At 45.2% G+C, this 27,149-nt stretch overlaps 1 protein-coding gene across 17 annotated transcripts in view; it reads right to left on the bottom strand.

Annotated features, from left to right (window-relative positions):
- Nucleotides 1-27,149, bottom strand: part of NRXN3 (neurexin 3) — a 2,187,333-nt gene that overhangs the window by 526,585 nt on the left and 1,633,599 nt on the right. The gene's annotated exons all lie outside the window — the stretch shown is intronic.

The raw sequence follows: 27,149 nt of genomic DNA, 5'->3' as shown, positions 1-27,149 counted from the left end.
CCATCATTAAGTGATCTTCACTTAAAGGATTGAGAGGTTTGAGATTCACGTGCCTAACATGGCTTTGTAATTCGTCAGGCACTCATCCTGAAATAAAGGTGGTGAAAAAGTGGCCTTCCTACTTAAGCTCCAGCAGTGGTGGAGAATCTCAGACCCACTGGGATGTTAAGACCCTTTGTGGCCCCCTGTCCCTTAGGTTAATTGCTATGTAGACTATATAACAGTTGCCCCTAAGCTTGGGGGCCTCTTATGTCTGCCGAGGGGGAGAAAGGTGGCCTGTGACTGCATCTGTTCCCTCGTTTGCTCTTCAGGGTTGTAAGACACCCTGCCGGGCTGCTGTTTAGGTAAACCCGTGCTACCTTTGTCTTGAGTACAATTTACTGCTCTCAGTGATATCCAGCTCCTCCACATGGCGGCAGGCTGCAGCTGCACAGACGACTGTGGGCAGTAAAACATTTCCCAGCTCTGCGCCGTTAGTCTGTGAAGTGCAGCACAGGGAGACGGAGCGACTTTCTCCATAGTCACAAGAATGCCAGTGAGAGAGAGAGAGAGAGGCAAATCCTCAAGGCCGTCCCAATCATTTCCCCCCCCACGCGCCAGACTGCACCTGCAGCGTGACCACGCGATCCGAGCGCGAGAAGGCGGGCGTTCCTGGTCACCCCCCCTCCCTCTCCTGTTTGCTGCCGATAACCTGGGAGGTGTCACCATGGTGACACGAGACCACCTGAGAAGATAAATAACCCCTCAAACTTTCCCTTCAGCACAATTTACAGCTGCTGCAAACTTCTCCATTTATCTCCTCAGAATCTCAATTAGAGCAATTTATTTTTTTTTTGGACTGATCTTTTCCCCCTCCCTCCCTCTGAATCTACTTCAGGTCCACCCGTGGAACTGAAGTTCTTGGTTCATTACATGCTGACAGCTGGCAACGCAGCTCCGCTCTGCAGCAAATTGCCTGTAATCATTTCCTCCTTCGCATTATCCCTTCAGCATCCTGTCACCTCTTTCAGCATTGTCAGGGCGCCTCGCTCCGTGTTCCCCCCTTCCCCAAACCAGGTCAGCCTCACCGGGCCAGCCCCAGCCACGTCTGGCAAGTTCCTCAAGTGACCTGTGGCACGGAGCCCCGATGGGACTGGGGCAAGCCCAGCAGCCTTGCCGCCAGGGAAGGTGGAAACGGCTCCGGCACCTGATTTAGAAGAGAGAGATGAAAAGCAGGAGTTTATATTATATATATATAGAGAGAGAGAGAGAGAGAGAGAGAGAGAGATTTTGCTTTTCGGCCCTTCAGAGCGGATTCCATTCAGGTGCTGGAGGTGTTTCCCTAAGTTTATACCTGAGGCAGAGGAGGGTGAAGTGACCCGCAGCGTCCCCAGTTCACAGCCCCTACTGCGCCAATCGCTAGGGAGAGGGATCCTCGCACCCCAGCTCCACTGCAGCCCCCCTCCCAGCCCTCAGTTGTAGCCTCTGTACAGTGCTACAAGGTGTACGAGGCACTACGCCTAAGTCGGGCTAATGAAATGAAGGGTCTTGCCCCTGAAAAGCAGCACAGAAACTGTAAGAAGGGACCCTGCGTGAAAAACATGTGAAATCAGGGTTTACTGGATAAACGCCGGGGGGAGGAAACACGTTTCCCTCGCCTGCCCCTGCACTCCCTCCATCTGCCCCAGTGCCTGCCTCCGTAGCACGGCTCTTTGCCCCTTGTCTGTGCCGATGGCTTCTCAGCTATGAAAGCTCTTACTAAGCAGGCAAACAACTTTAATCTCCTCCTGCTACTTCCCCCACCGGCTCCAGAAAAGCCTGAAAACTCTAAAATAGCTCAAAGAAATGAACGCCCAAACTGCTAATGAACATCTAAAGGCAATGGCTGCACACAAGCAGGACACGGAGAGTGCAAACCCTGAGACCCCCGACTTGTGCAAGAAAGAGCGGCTCCGAGAAATAATCCAGGGGCGAGGCACCGGGCCGCACTTCTCCGCCTTACACGTTTGCTTCGGGAGCCCCAGTTGCAGCTGCTCATGAAGACCGGCCTGCATCGGAGGGTCCCCGAGAGCTGACACAGTTTCATGATCCGGCCCCGGGAGGGGGGAGCTCATTCCACTCTCTGGCTTTGCCAGCAGAGCCCCGCAGGCGCTGAATTAATTACCTTCACCCAGTTTCTCTTTAAAATATTCAGAGACGCTGCTGCACACAAGCATCGCACTGGGCAGGAGACTCCGTCCGAACAGCAAGCGCCGGGGCCCTCGCGAAAAGGCGAGCTGGCTCGGGACAGCGTGGTGGACGCCACGCTATTCTCCGTTCTGCTTTTAACGGTCTACAGTGCAGGCTGACCTTTCAGTGAATTCCAGTCCCGAGGATTTTTGTGAAGAGACAGTAACAAACATTTTAAATATTGGAAGTCACTGCGGAATAAAATATCATTGGCACAGACTGATTCAGAGACAAGGGAGTGCCATTAAAGACTCTGGCCGTGGATGCATTGGGACAGAGTGGGGGCACTCAACTTGAGCCGAGCGTGAGTGGAGAAACGTTTGCAAGCTCTCTAGGAGAGATGGTCTATAACCGTCTTCAGTTTATGGCAACATCTGTTGGGTCAACAGAGGGAGATGAATTTGAGGTTCAGCTGTTTTATTTGATGTTCTTTGTTTTTGAATTTGCTTTGTTTTATATATTTTGTATTTTATATTGTTGGAGTCCGCCTAGAACAGATGCTGGTAATAGGCGGAATACAAATTATTATAAATTAATAAACGACGTGATAAAACCAGTTGCAGATGAAAAAATTGTGCGTCTGTAAGTCTGAAGAGTCGCATTGGCTGGTATCACAGGATGACCCCCTTCCTCCTGCTGCTCTGGGCTTCCATTTCTGCTTCTGGCTCCACAGCACCTGGAGCCTTCATATGCATGTCCTCAGGGGATTTCCTCCCTTGTCTAGCCCAGCTACTGCAGAGACAGTCCTTGGGATGGGACCGCAGATTTCGGCACCCTGCAGAACCTGCCATTCATGCACCCTGAGCCTGGCCAGGAAGTGTCCCTGATCAGCCATGGCTGGATATCTCCATTCCACCTTGGGGGCCGTGAATGCTGCCTCCAGAGTATCCGCAGCCCTAACTGGCCCACGGAACAGCAACTGAGCTCAGGAATTGAATCTAAAATCTCCCATTGCGCTAGGCACTGCCACTAGGCCATTAGATCAGCCCTCTGAACTGCTGAATGGGATTGGGATGCAACACAGTAAACAGCAAGTAACGATCAAAATGGCCCATCCAGAGGACCCCAAGATGGCCACCGAGTGAGGAACGCTGCCAGAGGGCTCTCTGTTCGATTACCTTTTTCTCTGATTTCCTCTTCTAAAATGTCTCATACGACAAGGAAGGCTAAATTGAGGAAGATTGTTTAGAGTTCTCCCTCTTTGAAACCATCGCAGACCTGTACTGAGGACTTCTTTGCAGCAACCTCGACAAGAACGCCGGGAGCCTTGGTCGCTGCGGGGTCGGTTGGGGAGCGAACACTGTCCCCTTTGACCGTTGACATCTCATTGAGTCCCGGCGCACCGAACACGCCTTCTCCACCCCAACTCAAACCTCCCGGTAATCCGGTCCCTGCAGTGATTCCCTCTGAGCCATGTCGAGGGGAGTCGGGAGCAAGGCAATGATGAGAGGTTTTAACGGGGTCCCAGGCAATCCTAGCCGCGGAGGGTGCTAGGATTGCCTGGCCATCCCAATCATTTCCCCCGTGAGTCGAGGTGGTAGTACGGTCCGAGGACCCCTTGGAGTGGCGGGCCCCTCTGATGTAGCTTTTCTACCTTCAAGAGGTAGGGAAACTGAATTAGGCACAACTTCGAGTGAAGATGGTGCTTCTATCAACATCCTGGACTTGGGGAATACTTCACTGCGCCCCTCTGAAATCACACTGGATGGAATATGGACTGTTCTAAAGTCTTTAGAATCCGCAATTGCACCATTATCCCAAGTTACCCAGGACACTAAGCATCAGGTCATGGTAAATGCTAATTGGATCTCCTCCTTCGGCCCTACATTGGACGGTATTGAAGCATGACTTACAGTAGTCGAGAAAACACAACAAACTTTGGTTCAATCTGATTTGGTAAATAACAAGAAACTGGAAAACATTAAAAAATTCACATATGTTTCCCTGGTGCTAAAAATGTCCGATTTTGCAATGCATGTGATAACGAAGGCATATTATCTACCCCAAGCTTCTGCACGTGGAGCTGATGAACCTATACAATCACCTTTGCTAGATCTTTCAGGGATCCTTGAAATGTCGCAAGAGACTGAGAGAGTTAGAAAGATAGCACTTTTGGTCTCCTTCACCTTCCATTCGGATAGGAACATTATCTTTAGATTTTTCTTTCGTAATAGGCCGTCTTTGTTCTACGGACAAAAGGTCCAGATTTATCTGGACCTTACTAAAAGTACTCATAGAAAAAAATTTCTATCTATGCATCCAGATGTGCTTCAAAGAGGGGCACAGTTCATGCTTCGCTATCCACACAAATGTTATGTTAGACATCAAAATGTAAATTATATTTTTTTTTAGCCCTCACAAGTCTGAACGTTTTTAGACTCGCACACCTAGGAGGCACCCCTAGTTGGTCCGGTATAGGAGAATAACTGTTGTGATCCTCTTTCTGCTTTGCCTTTTGTAACGTTTCTTCGTTTGATAACTCGCTCATATTTCCGGGTGCTCCCAGTTTTTCCTTTATTTTAGTGCCTGATTATAACTGGAAGTTGAATATTGTGTTTCCTATATTAGGATTACCTGTTTTGCACTAATATTTCTGTATAAGATTTTTTTCGTGTTAATTTGGAAATCCTCTGAAAATAAAAAATTATTTAAAAAAAAAAAAAAAAAGGCCCAGCCAAGTCTGCCCAGCAAGGCGCTCCGTGCAGGTTCCCCTCTCGCCTTCTGCTTAGGGGTGCAAGTGCCGCTCCGTGCAGGTTAGTGACTCCCGGTTGTACGGGTTTCTTTCCTTTGGAAAAAGTTTGCGTCTGGGGCATTATTAACATTTTTAAGATATTTAAAACGAATGTGAGATATGCCCCCTCCTCGAGGGTGTACGTACGTATTTAGGTCCTTCAGTCTCATCTTTTCAGCTGTAATGCTGGGCCCTGATTTTTACAGTCCGCGATACTGATGTGCAACATTAGGGATAAAGCACAGGACTGCTTCTACAGCCAAGTGCAAAATCAAAGCACATTCAAGCAGCACTGCCTGAATTAACAAGAGGCTGCTCACCCAGTAACAATGCTGCTATAAGTAATTTTGTTATGGGCCTGACAGTTGCTTGGTTTTGATTGCTAATACTGCCACCCTTAAACAGAAACATGGGGGTAACCTGCACGGAGCGGCAGTTACTGCCCTTAACAGAAACATGGGGGTAACCTGCACAGAGCAGCAGTTACTGCCCTTAACAGAAACATGGGGGTAACCTGCACGGAGCGGCAGTTACTGCCCTTAACAGAAACATGGGGGTAACCTGCACGGAGCGGCAGTTACTATCCTTAACAGAAACATGGAGGTAACCTGCACGGAGCGGCAGTTACTACCCTTAACAGAAACATGGGGGTAACTTGCACGGAGCGGCAGTTACTGCCCTTAACAGAAACATGGGGGTAACCTGCACGGAGCGGCAGTTACTATCCTTAACAGAAACATGGAGGTAACCTGCACGGAGCGGCAGTTACTACCCTTAACAGAAACATGGGGGTAACTTGCACGGAGCGGCAGTTACTGCCCTTAACAGAAACATGGGGGTAACCTGCACGGAGCGGCAGTTACTGCCCTTATCAGAAACATGGTGGTAACCTGCACGGAGCGGCAGTTACTACCCTTAAACAGAAACATGGGGGTAACCTGCACGGAGCGGCAGTTACTTCCCTTAACAGAAACATGGGGGTAACCTGCACGGAGCGGCAGTTACTTCCCTTAACAGAACATGGGGATAACCTGCACGGAGCGGCAGTTACTACCCTTAACAGAAACATGGGGGTAACCTGCACGGAGCGGCAGTTACTGCCCTTAACAGAAACATGGGGGTAACCTGCACGGAGCGGCAGTTACTTCCCTTAACAGAAACATGGGGATAACCTGCATGGAGCGGCAGTTACTACCCTTAACAGAAACATGGGGGTAACCTGCACGGAGCGGCAGTTACTGCCTTTAACAGAAACATGGGGGAACCTGCATGAAGCGGCAGCTACTATCATAAGAAACTTGCTGGGCAGACTGGATGGAGCATTTGGTCTTTTTCTGCCGTCATTTCTACGTTACAGACTCTACAGCATTTTGGATCTTTTCTCTGGGTCACCTTTAATCTATTTCTGTCCATGCTGAGATGCAGCGTTCAGAATTGAATAAAATATGCTACGTGAGCCTTCCTTTTTTTGCTCTGGTCATGCCTCTCCCTATGTACTCCAGCTCTGGCAACTGCCTTTTCACACTGTTTCACTATCTTGAGATCATGGGACCCGCTCGCCCCGAGGTCCCCCTCCCATCGCGGACAGCTCCTTAGGGTTTTTGCATCCCAACCGTATGACTCTGAACATTTTTGCATTACATCTTAACTGCTAACACTTGACCACTCCTAAAGTTTCCCTAGATCACTTCTCATTGTCTTTTCCCTTGGAGGTGTCCACTCTGTTGCGGATCTTAATGTCATTTGCAAAAAAAACCAAAACGTTTCCATCTACCTCCTCTGCAATATTTCCGATGCAATATCCGTGCGGGAAAAACAGGCCTTCATGATTGCGCACCGCTTTCCTAACGCGCGCCCATCCACGTCTCCCGGGCGTGAGATCCAGGAGGCTAAAAGGAGGCGCTAGGGGAATTTGTGCATCCCTAGCACCTCCTCGGCATCAGGTGCCCAGGAGAAGTGGATGTCAGTGGGTGAGGGAAACAGACACTTGTAAAACTGAGCGCCCGTTTTCCTAACCTGACCGCCGTCAAGACATTTTATTTAATTTTTTTTTTATGTTGCTGCTATTTGTGGTTCCTCCAACTTAATATCGCCATGGTATTAATTCGGAGGAGCCACAGAAAAACAATATTTTCTGCTTTTCTAATCAACTTCTGGGGCTTCTCAAAACTTAACACCAGCTCTGGGGCTGGCATTAATTTTTGAGGGTAAAATATGTTCGTCGGGTGCACGGTTATTTTTTCCATCGGGGGTACTAGCTGATAGCCTCGTCAGCATGGCATTTACATGTGAATAGCGCTATTAGCTACGGCCTGGTTTGGATGCATGTTTTGGACGCGCTGGTCCCCTTATTGCATCAGGGGCTACGCATGCACCTCCAAAACGTGCATCCAGCCACGGGTAAGCTGTGCGCTAGCCTGAGCGCACAGTATTGCACTGGCCTGAAAGATATGGAAGAGAACCAGCCCCCGGATTAATCCCGGAGGTAATCCCCTCTCTCTCCTCAGACTGAGTTCCTTTCACCGGTACCCGCTGTCGTTTATCAGTCAGCCGATATCTAATCCATTCCACCCCCCTGGGACCCAGGGTACTCTGTTTATTAATGGGTCTCCTATGAGGGACTTTGCAGAAATTCAAATAAACCACATGATGACGTGTCCTGATCTAATTCTCTGGTTCCCCAATCAAAAACTCAGTGAGACTTGTTTGACACGCTCGGCCTCTCGTGACACTGTAGACAGTTCACTGTCCCTTCCTGACGTGGAGCCTCCATTCCTTTTCCCCACCAGCGAGGTGAGGCTCACCGGCCTTGTCGTTTCCAGCCTCCAGCCCCACGGCACCGCTCCTGTCTGCAAGGATCTCCTGAACAGGTCTCTCATTGGACCCACCAGAAAGACCCCTACCAGCTCCTTTAACACCCTAGGTTGCACTTCATGCAGGTCCGTGCCTTTTCTCCGCTTTGTTTGGCTGGCGCCACACGAACACGCTCTTCCATAAATGGTGCCATGTCCTCCCCGTTACTTATTGCCAACACTTTGTGCTCCAAGTTCTCCTCCGTGAACACCGAACAGAAATATTTGCTCAGCATTTCTGCGTATTCCTCATCTTTTTCCAGAGATTGCTTCCTGTCTGCTTTCCGTCTTACAATTCCCCCTTTTCACTAATGCTCCCGACAAACGTTCTGTCACCTCACGTTACTTCTTTGGCTATCTTTTCTTCCACGCGTGCTTCTGATGCTCCGACTTCTTTCCCTCTCTTTCGGCTTATTCTACCCTGTGCTCTTCCTTTTCAGATCCTTTGCATTTCCCTAATGCCGAAAGATACTGATAATCCCATGAAAGTGCTTTGTCAACAGCACCAAAGCTTGCTGTGTTTACTGCTTGGATAACTCCTTTGCATGATCACGTTAATGTGTGCTCCACTCACAGCACGGAGCTGGAAACCAAAGTGGGCCCAAATGCACAAGAAAATGTATAATCAGCTGGAAGACCGTCCAGAAACATTTCGTGCCATCAAACGGAGGCCTTGCTGGGAGCGCAGAATCCCGCTCCATTCTTCCAGCCCTGCGGAAATCGGTTTGTGGTCCGGGAGCTAGAAATCAGGACAAGATTGGAAATGGAGGAAGGACAGCAGCTGAGGATGCCTGGGTGTGAAACAGGTCCCTCTCCTTGGAAGGGGCAGGCAGCCAGCTCTGGAGCTCATTCCCTGCAGAGATCAGCCAGAGTCCGTCACTCTTCTCTGGCCTGCACAATTCTGCAAATGCGTTTTCTGTACTGCTGTAAAAACCTTTTCCACTGAATTAATGAACTCTGGTATGTTAAAGAACCTTTGGGACAGAGGCCACATTTGCATGTTCCGGTACAGCAGAAAAGTTGTGAGAGGTGACCCAAGGTGAGACCCCTGGAACACCCAACAGTGGATTTCGAGCTTGGTATTCAGCACACACAGCCCGGGAGGCTCAGAGTCCTTTTCATTCTCTTGTTCAATTATCCTTCTCAGCTTCTAAGGAAGACAAGGCGTTACTGAAATGCAGGAAAGGGAGTGCAAAGCCTGTCAGTGGCAGCCGGGCACGATACACTTAATACCACCTTTATACTGACTCCTTATTCTGGTATTTTGACAGGGAAGAGTTGAAGGAATTTTATTAACAACATAATTGCAATGAGAAATGTTTGACATTTTTAAATGCGATCCCAAAATCAGAGCCAAATCCTGCACCAACTAACCAAAATCAATCAAAACAAATAAGGGAGGAATTAATTAATTCAAACTGGGTTTTATACTTGCATTATAGATGGCGCTTCTTGGCCATCTGTGGCAGCTCATGCACTAATGTCATAATTATCTACCAGGTTTTGGGATTATTTTATATCTGTGAAGAGTTGTAAAAAGAAGCTAAAGTAATAATTAAAAACAAATATCTAGAGCTCCCAACAGATGAACTAAACAATTCTTTTATATCAAAACTTGCTAGGACCAACTCTGGTAGTGGACATCTTAAGACTTCCAAGCATCATTTAGTGACAGAACACTCCAAAACATAATACTTCGCTCTCAAGCACCTTCGGGTTAGAGAGGCACTTCATCACTAGAGTAGCCGCGTCGACTGCAAAGTCCATTTCAAAACAATCTGTAGGGTGAGCTGCCCGCGACCATGTCCTGAGATGTGTCCTCAACAGACCGTAAGAACTACGCCAATGGTTTGACAGTGGATGTCTGCCTCGGGGCCAGAAACTATTGCTACAGCGGGAACAAAGAAGCACTTTCAAATGGAATGCCATAGCATCTCATGGCCTTAACAAGGGCACTGGTCAGTATTCTATGGATTTGAGCGAGCTGGGGGTCACGTGACAAGTTCTCACGTCTTTAAATTATGTAGTGTCCTGACATCAGATGAGATGCGGCTGGCTTTTCAAATCACTAATGTTTGAGGGCGTCAACTGGCCCCTGATGCAGACATCCGCCGTTAAAAACACTGAAGAGGATGTTGGGGAGGTACCCGTAATGGAGAAGGTTTTCATGGGTAATGATTCAGATGGACTGAATCAAATCACGGTGAACCTAGAAGATGTGGTAGGCCTGATTGACAAACTGAAGAGTAGTAAATCACCTGGACCGGATGGTATACACCCCAGAGTTCTGAAGGAACTAAAAAATGAAATTTCAGACCTATTAGTAAAAATTTGTAACTTATCATTAAAATCATCCATTGTACCTGAAGACTGGAGGATAGCAAATGTAACCCCAATATTTAAAAAGGGCTCCAGGGGCGATCCGGGAAACTACAGACCGGTTAGCCTGACTTCAGTGCCAGGAAAAATAGTGGAAAGTGTTCTAAACATCAAAATCACAGAACATATAGAAAGACATGGTTTAATGGAACAAAGTCAGCATGGCTTTACCCAGGGCAAGTCTTGCCTCACAAATCTGCTTCACTTTTTTGAAGGAGTTAATAAACATGTGGATAAAGGTGAACCGGTAGATATAGTATACTTGGATTTTCAGAAGGCGTTCGACAAAGTTCCACATGAGAGCCTTCTAGGAAAAGTAAAAAGTCGTGGGATAGGTGGCGATGTCCTTTCGTGGACTGCAAACTGGCTAAAAGACAGGAAACAGAGAGTAGGATTAAATGGACAGTTTTCTCAGTGGAAGGGAGTGGACAGTGGAGTGCCTCAGGGATCTGTATTGGGACCCTTACTTTTCAATATATTTATAAATGATCTGGAAAGAAATACGACGAGTGAGATAATCAAATTTGCAGATGACACAAAATTGTTCAGAGTAGTTAAATCACAAGCAGATTGTGAAAAATTGCAGGAAGACCTTGTGAGACTGGAAAATTGGGCATCCAAATGGCAGATGAAATTTAATGTGGATAAGTGCAAGGTGATGCATATAGGGAAAAATAACCCATGCTATAATTACACGATGTTGGGTTCCATATTAGGTGCTACAACCCAAGAAAGAGATCTAGGTGTCATAGTGGATAACACATTGAAATCGTCGGTTCAGTGTGCTGCGGCAGTCAAAAAAACAAACAGAATGTTGGGAATTATTAGAAAAGGAATGATGAATAAAACGGAAAATGTCATAATGCCTCTGTATCGCTCCATGGTGAGACCGCACCTTGAATACTGTGTACAATTCTGGTCGCCGCATCTCAAAAAAGATATAATTGCGATGGAGAAGGTACAGAGAAGGGCTACCAAAATGATAAGGGGAATGGAACAACTCCCCTATGAGGAAAGACTAAAGAGGTTAGGACTTTTCAGCTTGGAGAAGAGACGACTGAGGGGGGATATGATAGAGGTGTTTAAAATCATGAGAGGTCTAGAACGGGTAGATGTGAATCGGTTATTTACTCTTTCGGATAGTAGAAAGACTAGGGGACACTCCATGAAGTTAGCATGGGGCACATTTAAAACTAATCGGAGAAAGTTCTTTTTCACTCAACGGACAATTAAACTCTGGAATTTGTTGCCAGAGAATGTGGTTCGTGCAGTTAGTATAGCTGTGTTTAAAAAAGGATTGGATAAGTTCTTGGAGGAGAAGTCCATTACCTGCTATTAAGTTCACTTAGAGAATAGCCACTGCCATTAGCAATGGTTACATGGAATAGACTTAGTTTTTGGGTACTTGCCAGGTTCTTATGGCCTGGATTGGCCACTGTTGGAAACAGGATGCTGGGCTTGATGGACCCTTGGTCTGACCCAGTATGGCATTTTCTTATGTTCTTATAGTGTCGGGCATAGGTCTTAACATCTATTTTGGGACATGGTCATGGGCAGCTTGCTTTGCAATTGAAGTGGATACACTAGTGAGGAACTGCATGTTTAACCCGAAGATGCTGCCAAGTATCACATTTTGAAACGTCCCATCACTGAATGACGCTGGGAACTGCTGTGACATCCTCTACCACTGCTGATCGCACAAAGTTTTGATGTGAAAGAATTGTTCACTTGGTCTACTGCAAACTCTAGATACTTTTTTGAATTATTACTCAGCTTCTTTAAGCAGATGATTTTTAAAATGTCCTTCCGAAACTATTTTTGATATCCTGTGGCCCTATCTGCCTTCCCTGGTCGCCCCTCTCTTTTCCCTCTGCATACTGCTCTGACAAGTCCCTGTATATCACATTTCTTATTATTGGCACTGCTGCATCAGGGGATTCTTCGTTTATTTACAGTCACTACCAAGAGCAGGCTCAGAGCAGATACAAAAAAAAAAAAAAGGCACATCAGCTGCAGCTGAGATTGGAATATAATGATAATAAAGAACCCTGACCAAAGAAATAATTACAATAATGAACCCCAGGTGCACCAGCATGCAGAGCAGCTGATATGGAGCTGCTTGCCTCAGGCCCTGCTTAGGTGCAGTTGATCCTGTCTAGAGGAAGAGAGAGACTAGAAATTCAAGATCATCATCGCTTTATTTATCCATTGCCTTCCCGTACAAAAATGTTCAAGGTGACTCAGAACATAATAAAACAATTAGAACGCAAATAAATCATTAGAATAAAGAGCCACATTGTGAGAAAATACCATATAAAACTTCATAAAACAATAATGATAGCCAGCAACAGTAGCACACACAGATGCCAGCTAACCTTATCTTTTATCTGATTCTAGATCAGTGGTTCTCAACCTTACTTCTCATCGTGACACACCTGTCGGACAACATTCACATGTGTGATACACTGCTTCTTACAATCTAAGGCCCTGGATTACTTTTATTGGGGAAAGATAAAAGTACTCTCTCTGAACAGAAATTACATATAGTAAACCTCCCATAACAGAACACCACCAACTTCCAGCACTGAAAAGGTAACCACCCTACCTAAGAAAAGGCAATACTGAAAATATTACACCAGGCCTTAAAACTCCAATACACCTCCTATTAGGAAAATGGACCATGCCAGACTGCTAGAGCCCTACCTAGAAACTACACGCCAGCAGAATACCTCACCTCAGTCGCATGTGCAGACCCTCACCTAACAGAGAATAAAGAGACCATAAAGCAGGGGTCAGGAACCTTTTTGGCTGAGAGAGCCATAAACGCCACATATTTTAAAATGTAATTCCATGAGAGCCATACAATATGTTTAAAACTAAATACAAGTAAATGTGTGCATTTTATGTAAGATCACACTTTTAAAGTACAATAAGTCTCTGAAAATATTACACCAGGCCTTAAGACACCAATACATCTCCTATTAGGAAAACGGACCAAGTCAGGCTGCTATAGAGTCCTACACAGAAACTACACGCCAGCAGAAAACCTCACCTGAATCACGTGCTGTCCCTCACCTAACATAGAATAAAGAGACCAAAACGCATAACAAGAAGCATGCAGACAAAAACTGAATTGGAAACTGCAACAAGCCAGAGTCTCTGTATGCAGTGTAACAAAGGAAAAAAGAAACATCACCCATCCTTATAAAACAAATCAAGAAATATAAAATCATCAGCAGTAAAACTGTACTAACAAAAAGAACATATTTCGAAACAGCTGATGAGTGGAATATCCAATAATTAAAAACTCATATAAAACATTTCCAGATACCAACAAAATATTTCAAAATAGCAGACACAAAGATCCAGTAATGAAAAATAATAAGGATACAAAAATTTTTTTGCTCTGCATACCTGGGAACGTTTGATATCCAGGTGTCCTGAGATTGTTCTGAATTAGCAGGAGGTGGGGTGGTTTGCTTGGAACTTTCTCCTCTCTCAGTCACATACCAGCGCTCTCTCTCACACTGGCTCTCAATGACACACCTATACACACATGCTCTCAGTCACTCACATATACAAATGTTTTTTCTCTCTCACTTATATAGGCTCTTAATTACACATTTACACACACGCTGTCTATCTTTTCACGCTTACACACACACAGGCTTTCAATCACATAAATACATGCTGTCTTTTTCTCTCACACACAGACTCTCATTCACATGCTTACAAACATGTCCTCTCTTTCTCTCATTTACACACAGGCTCTCAATCACATACTCACATGCTCCCTCACCTAAATCAGCTCTCAATCACACAGACACACATGGTCTCTCTCTCTCATTTAAACACAGGCTCTCAATCACATACTCACATGCTCCATCACCTAAACCAGCTGTCAATCAGACACAGACACACATGATCTCTCTCTTACTTATACACACAGGCTCTTAATCATACATACACATGATCTCTCTCACACACAAAGGATCTCAATCATACACACATACTCTTTCAAACAAACAGGTTTTCAATTACAAACTTACACATACAGGTTCCCAATGGTAAACTTACATTCATGCTCTCTCTCTCACAGGCAGGATCTCAATCACAGACATACTCTCTTTCACATATACAGGCTCTCAATCATTCACATACATGCAATCTCTCACTCACACACACAGGATCTCAAACACACATGCTTGCTCGCTCATTCATTCACTCTCTCTCTCCCCCTCCCCCCCCCCCCCCCGGGAACTCGCAGCAGCAGCAGCCACCTCCCAACGCTAACCTCCTTCATTTTCAGCCCTCACGGAGGCGAAGGCGGAGTCCCATCGGCCGCGGTTGAAGATTTTCATTTTCCTCCGAGCCGCGCTGCAGTCTTCTTCCCGTCGGACACTAGCGTGCCTGCGCGGGTCTTCCCGCGCAGGCACCCGATGCTCTCCACTTCCTCTTCCGGGCCGCGGGAAGAAGAGAGCACCGGCGTGCTCTCTTCTTCCCACGGCCCGGAAGAGGAAGTGGAGAGCATCGGGTGCCTGCGCGGGAAGACCCGCGCAGGCACCCGATGACTCCAGCGCTGGCACCCGGCTGACACCCGATGATTCCCGCGCAGGCACCCGGATGACTCCAGTCGGCATGCTCTCTTCTCCTCCCCCCCGCGGCCCGGAAGAGGAAGTGGTGAGCATCGGGTGCCTGCGCGGAAGAAGAGACCACGCTAGTGTGGTCTCTTCTTCCCGCGCAGGCACCCGATGCTCTCCACTTCCTCTTCCGGGCCGCGGGGGGGGAGAAGAGAGCACGCCGGTGCCGCTGACTCCAGCTGTCCTGCCGCGTTCCGCCCGGGCTGACAGCATTTTAAGCCCGGGCGGCGGAGGACCGGGGAGCAGCTGGGTCAGCGGGGAACCGCGAAGTATGGCGACACTTGTCTGCGAGCCAGATGCAGCCCTCAAAAGAGCCATATCTGGCTCGCGAGCCATGGGTTCCCGACCCCTGCCATAAAGCATAACTAGAAACATGCAGACAAAAACTGAACTGGAAACCGCAACAAGCCAGAGAGACTGTATGCAGTGCAACAAAGAAAAAAGAGAAACATCACCAATTTTCATAAAACAAATCAAGAAATAAAATCAATAGCAGTAAAACCAGACTAATAAAAAAAACAGATTATTTCAAAACAGCTGATGAGTGGAATATCCAATAATTAAAAACTCATATAAATAATTTCTAGACACCAATAAAAATTTCAAAACAGCAGACAAAAAGACCCAATAATTAAAAATAAGGATAAAAAATACTCTGCTTCACAGCAATCACTGAAAAGCCAATCTAAAATGTTACATTATCAGCAGAATTACACAAGATTTCTGTTTATTATTTGATGCTTAACGCTGTATGTATCTTTCATGGAAGGTTGTGCTTGTTAAAACTCTTAATAAAATATAAATAAAAAAAAATACTCTGCTTTCCACACCTGGAAACATTTGATTTCCAGGTGCCCTGAGATTGTTGTGAATTAGGAGGAGGGGGGGGGGGGGGTTGCTTGCAACTTTCTCCTCTCTATCACACACAAGCTCTCTCACACAGACTCTTAATCACACAATGACACACTCGCTGTCTCTCTTATACACACAGACTCTTACTCTTAATCACACAATTATGCTCTCTCTCTCTTATACATACAGACTCTTAATCGCACAATTACACACATGCTCTCTCTCTCTTATACATACAGACTCAATCACACAATTACACACTCGCTCTCTCTCTTGTACACACAGACTCACACACATGCTCTCTCTCTCTCTTATACACAGACTCTTAATCACACAATTACACACATGCTCTCTCTCTCTCTTATACACACAGATTCTTAATCGCACAATTACACACATATACATACACTCTTAATCACACAATTACACACTCGCTCTCTCTCTTGTACACACAGACTCGCACACATGCTCTCTCTCTCATACACAGACTCTTAATCACACAATTACACACATGCTCTCTCTTATACACAGACTCTTAATCACACAATTACACACATGCTCTCTCTTATACACAGACTCTTAATCACACAATTACACACATGCTCTCTCTCTCTCTTATACACACAGACTCTTAATCGCACAATTACACACATGCTCACTCTCTCATACACACAGACTCTTAATCGCACAATTACACACATGCTCGCTCTCTCTCTTATTCATAAAGGAGTAGATTTTCAAAGGTACACACAGGCGTACATGTGTGCGTGCTACTCGGCGCGTACACATGGATGCTCGATATTATAACAAGTGAGCAAATGTTATAAAATCAGGGGTCGGTGCACACAAGGGGGGCACACTAGTGCATCTTGCGCACACAGACGCCCCCGGCCTTCCCTCATTCAAGCCACAGTGCTCTGTGGTGCAGGGGATCCATGTTCAGAGGCAACATTATTATTATATTCTCTTTCTATGACAGATCAACTATAGTAATGTAGTAATTACAAAAGCTTATATTGCATATAGTTTGTTTCATACTGTATCGGGAGATTTTAAAATGGAACTGTTAGACTGATGTAATGACATAAGTCAAGTTTGATTTCTGGGTTCATCTCCTGTTCCTTAGACTGGCAGGGGCTGGAGATGCAGTGATTGTAGCTTCCAGCTGGCAGGGAGTCCCAGTTATCCCAGAGACCAGGCTCAAGTTGTACACATGCCACCTTCCGGCAGTCTGATGCCTGCTCCCCTACCAGCCCTTGGCTGAAGGCTGCCATTGCAATAGCCGGGCATGAAGGTTCATGACCCCATGCATCCTTTCAGCATAACAAAGTAGCACTCAAATGATCTGAACTGGCAGTTCCAGCGGTACAGTGTTGGCAAGCACGACTGAAGCTGTCTACCTACCGCGACGGATTCTCTGCAGGTACCGATCCCTTTTATTTCGACTGAACTTTTTTATTTATTTAGATTTATATTCCGCTTTTTATTAGACCAATATAACAATAACCCACAAGTAATGCTGTCAAGGTTTTTCTAGACCAGTTAGAGAAGGGATGTGTCTGCTCTCAAAAGCTCATGTGCCACCTCACCTGAACAATTAAAATAATCACAACGCAAGAAGAAAACACTTTACTGCAGAATCCATACAACTACAAGGACTCTATGGGAACTTAAGAATGTTGGGTTAGACCAAAAGTCCATCGAGCACCGCCCCCTGCCTCCAAAGAACAGAACCATGGGCACTGGCTTCCCCAAATCTACCTGCCCATTAACAATTTGCAGACTTTTCCTTCAGGAACTTGTCCAAACCCTGTTGAAACCCATTTATGCCAACTGCTTTCACCACATCTTCCAGCAACAAGTGGCACAGCTTGCTTGTACTTACAATGAAAAAATAGTTTCTCCAATTTACCTGTTAGCTTCAAAGAGCGTCTCCTAATTTTACTACAGTTGGAACGGGTAAATTACTGTCCCCCTCTTAATCATGATTTTATCACCTGCTATCATATCTCGACTCAGTCATCACTGCTCCCAACTAAGAGCCCCCGATCTTCATAAGGAAGCCGTGCCATCCCCTCTCTCAGTGTAGTTATTTATTTTATTTTTCACATTCAGATGCACCTTATCCATTGCCCTAAGCAGCTTACAAGAATATATTCATAAAAGTGAATCAAACACTTAAATCGTAAAATCAAAACCAAACAATCATGAAACAATACAAGTACATCTTGCAAAAGCAGTGACAAAATGCAATATCTCTCTTGAGATGGAAAATTATAAGAGCTACCATTGCAAGATGCTAACTAAATAATCAATCTTACAAAATCTGGATCAGTAAACAATCAATAGGAGCGGGGCCTATCCCTTTCTCTTTGCTGCGAGCGGCGCCGAAGAGCAGCCACGTGCGGCATCACGTGGCTGCTCTTCGGCGCCCCCTACGGCTCGGTGCCTTGAGAAGCACACAGTCGGCGCCGAAGCAGGTGGGCGGCGGGAGGCGGCAGCGCAAGGGTCGCCTAGGGTGCCCAATACCCTTGCACCGACCCGGTCTGCACACTGGGGTCCATATTCAGCCGCTGAGCAGCTAGATACGTTTATTTAATTTAATGTATTGATTTAAGCGTTTTACATAGAGTCGTTCCAAAAGAAGATCACAACAGCTTACATTATCAGCCTTCATATTCTTGATCAACAATCACATACTGTGTGGCAACATTCACATTCTAGATTAGCACCATAACAAATACATATTCTAGATCATGATCCTACATATTCTAGAACCTCGCATGAATAACTGTATAATCTAGTCCATATTTATACATTTTTTTGGTTGACACAAATCCCAATTTTGATTCTGTTAACATTACACTTTATATGGAACATTACATGTTGTTCACGCGACTGCTTTTGTCTCTGGTACTGACGATGGAAGTATCGGTGCTTTCGGTAACTAGCTGGCTAAGTTAAATGGGATATTCAGTGGCATGGCAGCACTGTAGAATATACCCAACTATCTTAAAAGTTAGCCAGATAGGTGTATCCGCCTAACTTTAGACCTGCCTGCAGCGTGGCCAGAAATTAGCCAGTTGGGTTCATTGCCTAACTCCGAATACCAGGTTCACAGGCTAAATCCACTCCTCTCCAGGACACCTACCTGACAGCCGGAAAACGTCACTGAATATCGTGACTAAGCCATTTAGATGGATAACTTCTCATGGCAAGATTACCTGATCTGGCTGCGCTATCTCTGTCTCTCCCTTCCAAGTCCAATTCAACTCTGTCTTTACCCAACTTTCTCCTTCATTTATAGCACCTGCCTGCCTCTTAGTGCAAGGACTCAGATCCTCTCATCAGACCTTCCCAGAAGTCAGAGAACCAGGAATTCTGGGCAATGTAGTTCCATGGGCTTAAAGAGAAAAGCCAAAACAGAACCTTGTACCGTAGTTCTGTGCACCATTTCTCAGCTGACTTTTTGCACAGAGACCAATATTACTAGCACTAACAATTATAATTGTTACTCAGATGGTAGGTTAAGAGCAGAAGCTTTATAAAGGATGCCTCCTTACGCAGTGCAATAGGTAACAGATTGCACCAGACTGGGCCGGTTGCATAAAGGAGCCTCTCTCCAGATCCATCTAATGTGATTAAACAATGGCTAGGAATGTCAAGCAGGCACCGTTCAGAAGAGCTGAGATTTCTAGAAGGTTGGTATATTTTGAAAAAGGGGCCGATGTTAGCAGGTGCATCTTCACTTACGGCTCTAAAGAGCATTGCTAAAACTTTGAACGGTGTCCTCCGTGGCACTGGGAGCCCGTAAGAAGAGAGAGATGTGAGCGGCCGAGTCCCGAATCACCCATAAGGCTTTCATGGAATGCTGGGGCAGCCGTAAATAAACAGAGGCGCAATAATCCAGCTTTGTTACAATTAAGGATGGCAGCACCATGCTGAAATCGGTATATTCAAGGGTTTCCAAAACAATTGCTGTACCGTTTTATTTAATATGAGGTTTAAAAGATCGCTCAGGGTGAAAGGGAACCCCCAAGTTTCTCGCTTCTATGGTGAAAGGAAACGTGAAGAATAAGGGGAAATTAGTATTAGAGGAATCTACATAGATAAATAACCTGATTTTTTAAAGATTGAGTGAAAATCTATTACAACTTAGCTGACTTTTGGGATGTATATGAATATTTGGCAGGGGTGGATTTGACATCAGCTGCGACAGGAAAACCCAACTGCATGTCACCAGCAAATAAGCTATAATGAGGCCCTAAACCAGATGAGTTTGAAATAAACACTGCAGAGCCGTGGGACACCTCCGATGAAAGAGGACCCCAGGATGAAACTTCGGATCCTCAGCTCACCTGCTGTGTCCGACCTGATAAATAATTCCAAAGCCAGTCCAGAACTGTGCCGGCTACGCCAGTCTAGAACGAAGGGTGTTATGGGCGAAGGTGGCAGCAGAGGTATCAAGGAGGACACGGGTGACATCAAGATTAGACCGAAATAAATATTCAGCACTACACTTTGCTCTGAAACCAAACTGACCGTGGTCCAGAAAAGTCTGGAGCTGCCTTAGAACTGCCGTTTCTATAACCCTTGCAAGAAATGAAGTGGCAGAGATAGGACGATAACTAGAAAGATCCACTGGATCTGCATTCATTTTTTTTTTAAAGATGGCCCACTCTGGCTTGCCTTAGATTTTCTGATAATCCCCCACTGATTAAGGAAATGTTTATCAGATGTAATACCCTCTGAAAGAGCCCATAGTACTGCAGCGCTATCCGAGGGTTCAGAGAGCAATGTGACTTAGATTTGTATAATCTGCATTAATTCTTCACTAGAAATAAGATCAAATCTCTGTCATTTTTCTACTTGTACTATATCTTTCTTGAGGTGGGGGGTGACCAGAACTAGATCAATCCAGAGGCATGAAAATATTCTCAGTTTTATTTCCCATTCCTACAGAACCTGAATGTAATCCACTTTGAAGTGGCTGAAAGGTGTTAATTAATTAATTAATGCTGTTTTGGCAGCTGCTGCACATTGAGCTGAGGACTTTAACCTATTCTCCACATTGATTAAGATCAATTCCTTCCTGGTGACTCCTGATATGAGCCCAGCATTGTCTACCTATGGTTTGGATTAGTTTTCCCTTTGTGCATCACTTTGCACTTGTTCAGATTAAATTTAATCTGCCATTTAGATGCCCCAGTATCACAAAATCCTTAAGAACATAAGAAATTGCCATGCTGGGTCAGACCAAGGGTCCATCAAGCCCAGCATCCTGTTTCCAACAGAGGCCAAACCAGGCCATAAGAACGTGGCAAGTACCCAAGCACTAAGAAGATCCCATGCTACTGATGCAATTAATAGCAGTGGCTATTCCCTAAGTATAATTGATTAATAGCCATTAATGGACTTCCCCTCCAAGAACTTATCCAAACGTTTTTTGAACCCAGCTACATTAACTGCACTAACCACATCCTCTGGCAACAAATTCCAGAGTTTAATTGTGCGTTGAGTGAAAAAGAATTTTCTCCGATTAGTCTTAAATGTGTTACTTGCTAACTTCATGGAGTGCCCCCTAGTCCTTCTATTATTCGAAAGTGTAAATAACCGAGTCACATCTACTCGTTCTAGACCTCTCATGATTTTAAACACCTCTATCACATCCCTCCCCTCAGCCGTCTCTTCTCCAAGCTGAAAAGTCCTAACCTCTTTAGACTTTCCTCATAGGGGAGCTGTTCCATTCCCCTTATCATTTTGGTAGCCCTTCTCTGTACCTTCTCCATCACTATTATATCTTTTTTGAGATGCGGCGACCAGAATTGTACACAGTATTCAAGGTATGGTCTCACCATGGAGCGATACAGAGGCATTATGATATTTTCCGTTTTATTCACCTTTCCCTTCCTAATAATTCCCAACATTCTGTTTGCTTTTTTGATCACCACAGCACACTGAACCGAAGATTTCAATGTGTTATCCACTATGACGCCTAGATCTCTTTCTTGAGTTGTAGCACCTAATATGGAACCCAACATCGTGTAACCACAGCATGGGTTATTTTTCCCTATATGCATCACCTTGCACTTGTCCACATTAAATTTCATGCACTTGTCCACATTAGATCTTTCCGCAAGTCCTCACAGGCTGCTTGTGTTTTAACAATTTTGAATCACTTTGTGTCATCTGCAAATCTGATCACTTTACTCACTCCCTTTTCCAGATCATTTATGAATCCCAGTACAGATCCCTGTGGTACTCCACTGATGACCTTTCTCCATTGGGAAAACTGACCACTCTGTGCTGCATAGGAGGTTTGTGAATAAAATGAGAAGCTTGGGAATGAGTGCCAAGGTGGTGGCCTGGATTGCAAACTGGTTGACGGCAAGAGACAGTGAGTGATGGTAAATGGAGCCTGCTCTGAAGAGAGAGCAGTGTTAAGTGAAGTGCCACAGGGATCGGTGTTGGGACCGGTTCTATTCAAAATCTGTGTGAGCGACATTGCGGAAGGGATAGAAGGTAAAGTTTGTCTGTTTGCAGATGATACTGAGATCTGCAACAGAATGAACACGCCAGGAGTAGAGAGAATGAAAAATGATTTAAGGAAGCTTAAAGAGTGGTCGAAGATTTGGCAGCTGGGATTCAATGCCAAGAAGTGCAGAGTCCTGCATCTGGGATGCAGCAATCCAAGAGAGCTGTAGGTGATAGGATTGAGATTGAGGTGTATGGACCAGGAGAGGGACCTTGTGGTGATACCGTTCAGTGATTGGAAGGCGGCAAAAGAATGTGACAAGGCAACAGTTAAAACCAGAAGAATGCTGGGCTGCATAGAGAGAGGAATATCGAGTAAGAAAAGGGAAGTGATTATCCCCTTGTACAGGTCCTTAGTGAGGCCTCACCTGGAGTACTGTGTTCAGTGCTGGAGTTTGTATCTCCAAAGGGACAGAGTCAGGATGGAGGTGATCCAGAGAAGGGCGAGCAAAATGGTGGGAGGTCTCCATCAAATCACTTATGAGGAGAGGCTGAAGGACCTGAATATGTATCCCCTGGAGGAGAGGAGGAGCAGGGGAGATAGGATACAAACCTTCAGATATCTGAAAGGTTTTAATGATGCATGAATCTCACACGCCCAGAGCTACTGAACGTGCAAACAGTGCAATTGCACAGGGCAGCACACGCAGGGGTCAGTGACAGCAAAAGAGAGGGAGAAGCCTACAGGTCTGCTGGCAGAACCCATCCCACTGTCGGCCGAAGATGAGAAGGACAGAGGCTGGGCTCAGCGCTATCCATGGAGCCCTTCCTGCTGGCAAGCAAATAAGAGAGGGGGGGAGAGGCCCAGTGTGGGGCTACCAGAGGCTACGATGATGAGAGAGGAAGAGACCTGGTAAGAGTGAGAGAGAGAGATTTGTGAGAGTGTGTATGTGTGTACTTGTATGAGAGACAATGGGGTAGATTTTATAACTTGCGCGCGCAAGGGGGTGCACAATTGTGCACCTTGCGCATGCCGAGCCGCGCTGCCTTTCCCTGTTCCCTCCCCCCTAACCTGACCTTCCCACCTCTTCCCCTAACCTTTCCCACCCTAGCCCTACTCTAACCCCTCTCAAAAATTTTGTTTTACCTTTTGCGCCTGCCGGCCGACTGCCAGCACACAATCTCCGGCACAGCGGCAAATATGGCCGCTGTGCCAGGAGTCTGACCATGCCCCACCCCTCCCCTTTTTGCAAGCCCCGGGACTTACACGCGTCCCGGGGCTTTAGGCCCGGCGCGCGCAAGGCCAGTTATGCGTGTAACCCTTTTAAAATCCAGCCCAATGTGAGTGAGAGAGTATGGGTGTGTATGCGAGTCATAACATGTATGTGTGAGAGTATGTGTACGCAAGTGAAAGAGGGAGACAGATAGTGTGAGAGTCTGTCTATGACACAGAATGTGTGTGTGTGAGAAACGGAGAGAGAGGGAATTTGGGAGTAAGCACGTGAGACAATGAATATATGTGTGTGTGTGTGTGTATATAGATATATATACCTCCATTGGCTTCCTCTATAAAGATATATATACCTATATATATAGATATATATACCTCCATTGGCTTCCTCTATAAAGTCCTTACTATAATTCACAAAGCCTTACACAATCTCTCCCATATTGATCTTACCATCCACCTACGTCCTCATACTTCCGTCAGACCGATTAGAAGAGCCTATCAAGCCACTCTATACGCCCCCCCAGCAAAAACTTCCTTAAGGAAACGAGCCCTATCTAGAGCAGGTCCCCCACAATGGAATGCACTCCCTCCAGACCTCCAACAAGATCCATGTCCTGTGTCATTCAAAAAAAACCTCAAAGCATGGCTCTTCAAACTAGCATTCCCAGAACGAGGACATCTGGTTCATATTTCATGTTCGTCTGATCAATTCATTCTACCATGTCTTTATTTTGTTTTCCTTCTTTTCCGGTTTCACTGATCCCACCTAGGGTCTAATTTTAATCGAGCCCTTATTTACGAGAGTAATTCCCAATCGATCTTTATGTACCCTCAGTGCTAGACTTCAGTTCCTGACCTCTGTCTAAGATCGCCTTTAGTCTCGCACTTCTAGTTAAGATCCATTGTTAACTTGGAAAGTTTGCCTACACCATTTTTCTATTGGAATTGATATTTATTTTCTGGTTCAGAAATTTATTAATTGCGTTTATTAAGTATTTATCAAGTTCTGATTAAGTATTTATTAACTATTTATTGAGTAATGTCATGTATCTCAACGGGCAAGTTCGAAGCCCCCTTATCCCACAGGCCGATACAGTACAGCGTGCTCCGACGGAGCGCACTGTTAGCCTGCTCTTGGACGCGCGTTTTCCCTTACCCCTTATTCAGTAAGGGGCGGAAAACGCGCGTCCAACCCGCGGCACCTAATAGCGCCCTCAACTTGCAAATGCATGTTCGTGGACCTATTAGGTATTCCCGTGTGATTCAGTAAGTAAAACGTGCAGCCAAGCCGCACATTTTACTTTCAGAAATTAGCGCCTACCCAAAGGTAGGCGCTAATTTCTTCCGGCACCGGGAAAGTGCACAGAAAAGCAGTAAAAACTGCTTTTCTGTGCACCCTCCAACTTAATATCATGGCGATATTAAATCGGAGGTCCCGAAGAGTAAAAAAAGTTAAAAAAAAAAAATAATAAATTTGAATTCGGCCCGCGGCTGTCGAGCCGAAAACCGGACGCTCAGTTTTGCCGGTGTCCGGTTTCCGAACCAATGGCTGTCAGTGGGCTCGAGAACAGACGCTGGCAAAATTCAGCGTCGGCTGTCAAACCCGCTGACAGCCGCCGTGCTCCTGTCCGAAAAGAGGCACTAGGGACGGGCTAGTGTCCCTAGCGCCTCTTTTTACCGCCAGACCTAATTTAAATAAATTAAGATACTATATTGCGCGCACTCGCCCGCTCTCCCGTGTTTTTTACTGTATCGGCTGACCAGTTATTTACTTGCCTCTCCCTTTTGTTCCATGTAATGCTCACATGCGATGTTATGTTTCATTGTAAACCGGTGTGATTTGTATTCTATACGGGAATGTCGGTATACAAAAGTTAAAAATAAATAAATTATATATATATATATATATATATATATATATATATATATATATATATAAGAAAGAGAGGAAAAGGTGTATCCACAACAGTTGTCATAAATGCAGAGCAAGGTATTTTTTTTATCCTTGTTAGTTTTAATTATCGAGTGTTATTTGATGTGTTTGCTGTTTGGAAACATTTTATTGGTGTTTGGGAATCTTTTCAAAATTAAATTAAAAATGTTTAATTATTGGCTGTAAGAAGGGGGTTGGAAATTTAACATTTTAAATTATTCCATGGAAGGATGGGGGTAGGGATATTGTGTGTGTGTGTGTGTGTGTGTGTGTGTGTGTGTGTGTGTGTGTGTATGTGTATATGTGTGTGTGTGAATTTTTAAAGTTTGGATGCTGAAGGCAGGAGCTGGGCTTTTTTCAGTGGAGAAGGGGGGCTTAGGGACAGAGATACACAGTGAATAAAAGTAAGACAGAGTGTGAGACAGAGTGTGTGGGACAGAGAGACAGACACAGACTCTTTCTATTCTGTGTTGGTATCTGAAAAAACAAGGATGGAGCAGCACAGTAATTATTTGCATAGGCGGCAAAAAAGCTAGCATTGGCCCTGCACCTTCAAAACAATTAACAGATATGGGGTGTTCAAACTGGTCCTCGAGGGTCCCCTCAGCCAATCAGGTTTTCAGGATATCTCTAATGAATATGCATAAGCTTTATTTGCACGCACTATGTATGGAAATATTTCTCATGCATATTCATTAGGGGTATCCTGAAAACCTGACTGGCTGGGGGAAGGGAGCCGAGGACTGGTTTGAGCGCCCCTGTAATAGATTGCTAAGGCAAGACCTCCCTTTGATACATTCAGGTTGGCTCATCCCCATTAAGTCATGTTTATCCAAATGGCCAGTAATTTTGCTTATAAGAATAACTTCTACTATTTTGCTTGGCACAGGTGACAGGCTCATGGGACAGTTTCCCAGATCACCCTGGAGCTCTTTTTAAAAACGCTATATTGACCTCCCTCCAGTCTTAAGGTTCTGTGGCTTTTTTTAACGACAGGATACAGATTACTAGTAACAAGCCTACAATTTCACATTTGAGTTCTTTTAAAATTCTGGAGTGAATACCATCTGGTCCTGGTGATTTGCTACTCTTTAGCTTGTTAATTTGCTTACAACTTACAATTTCACAATGATCTGCTTTAGTTCTTCTGAATCATCACCAAACAATTTTTCTGGTATGAGTATCTCCCCAACATCCTCCTCAGTAAAGAGCAAAGCTAAGAATTAATTTAATTTTTCTGCTAAGACTTCTCCTTCTTTAGTGCCCCTCAGTCAGCTAGTGATTCAGCTGGCTCCCTCACAGGTTTCTTGCTTTGAATGTCCTTGAAACAGCTTTATTATCAGTTTTTGCCTCTATTTATTTAGTACTTTTTTATACCGACATTCATGATACAGATCATATCATATCGGTTTACAAGGAACAGGGGGATTTAACATAAACCAGAACATTAACTCCAACGAAGAGGCAAAAGTTACAATAAAACAAGGGAAGTGGAACTTGGGGTATGAAGAAGCTGTAGTAGATAGGAAACTTGGTAACTACAGCAAATCATTTACAATGTTTGAGATGGCGTGCAATGGTCAGTTGCAATGCCTGAGATGGAAGACCTAAGTACATAATGTATGACTGGGTTAGGGGAAGGCTTGTTGAAAGAGCCAGGTTTTAAGTTTTTTTTCTAAAAGACAACAAGCAGGGTTCCTGTCTCTATGGCAAACTTCTTTTCAAATTCTCTCTTGACTTGCCTTATTAATGTTTTACATCTGACTCGCCCGTGCTTATGCTCTTCCCTATTTCCTCATTTGGGTTTCCTTTCCATTTTTGGAAAGATTTCCTTTTAGCTTTATTTGCT

Source organism: Rhinatrema bivittatum, chromosome 4 (assembly GCF_901001135.1).
Source record: "Rhinatrema bivittatum chromosome 4, aRhiBiv1.1, whole genome shotgun sequence".
NCBI lineage: Eukaryota > Metazoa > Chordata > Amphibia > Gymnophiona > Rhinatrematidae > Rhinatrema > Rhinatrema bivittatum.
Note: the sequence above shows the minus strand (reverse complement) of the source record. Positions and strands in the feature narration are given on the sequence as shown.